Below are 1,296 nucleotides of genomic sequence, written 5' to 3' on the forward strand. Positions count from 1 at the left end.
CACCCAAGTTGTACAAATAGACGAGCTATGCGCGCACGTGTGAGACGTGTCAACGGGTAAAACCCTCTCCAAATGCGGCTGCGCCGCTGGCCAGCTTATCAGCTCCCACTGGGTGCTGGCAGTCCACGAGTTTGGATATTGTGTCTGGCCTGCCGAAATATTCGGCGGGCAACACGGGTGTCGTGGTATTCGTCGACCGGTTGAGCAAGATGGCTCGTTTGGCGGCGGTGTCAGACACCATCGACGGAGGCGGTACAGCAGCGCTGTTTGTAGATCGTGTTTTTCGACAACACGGACTCCCAGAGTCGATTGTCTCTGACAGAGACCCCCGTATCACGGGAAAATTTTGGTCGACTATTTTCAAGGTGCTAGGCACCAAGTTTGTGATGTCGACAGCGGATTGACCGCAGACCGATGGTCAAACAGAAAGAGTGAATCCCGTCATAGAAGACGTTCTTCGCAGCGTCTGCGCTGAGATGCCGAGGCGCTGGAGCGCCATGTTGCCACTCGTAGAGTTTGCACTCAACAATGCAGTGCATTCGTCTACCGGCTGCACGCCGTTATACGTGAACGGGCTGATTCCATCTCGCGTCCCACTGACGCCGTTATCCCATGGCGCAGGGCTTGGTGGGGGGAGAATAGCCGAACGGCTAGCCGATGTCAGATCCCTCACCATCCGTAAAGAAGTTGATGACTTCTTGTCTGTCTCACGACATGTTCGCGATGCGATGGATGGAAGCCAAGACCTGCAGAAACAATATGCAGATGAAAAAGGAAGAGGCAAAGCGGAAAGCTTTAAGGTTGGGGACCTGGTTTTATTGAATTAAAAAAACCTGCCTACCCGTGCAGCCTCTGCTATCTTCCGGATGACGCTTTGTCCACGGTTTATCGGACCATTTAAGGTTGTGGCCAAGCGGGGCCTAGCGTACACGCTGAACCTTCCGAATCTGATGCGCACCCACCCGGTGTTTTACGTGGGCATGCTCAAGCCGTACCGAGATCTGGCGCAAGTTGGCGCCGGAACGGATCCCACGGGCTCGCGGCCACCCCGAAACTGAACCAGCAACAGCTTCTGAGCACAGAGTGCAACAACCTCCATTTCCAATGGAACCAAGCGCTCCACCGTTCCCTGCAGCAATGCAAGCGCCTGCTCCACGGCTATGAGTCGCTCCAACAAAGAGCGGTAGTCCTCAAGGCGAGGTAGCCGGCGCACGACGTGCTCTAAATCGTCAAGAGCGTCCGCACAGCGATATGCTACTTCAGCATGACGCTCAGCGGAGTTCCAATTACGAAGGA

This window comes from Plasmopara halstedii (assembly GCF_900000015.1).
Source record: "Plasmopara halstedii genome assembly, contig: Scaffold_2061, whole genome shotgun sequence".
NCBI classification, from domain to species: domain Eukaryota; phylum Oomycota; class Peronosporomycetes; order Peronosporales; family Peronosporaceae; genus Plasmopara; species Plasmopara halstedii.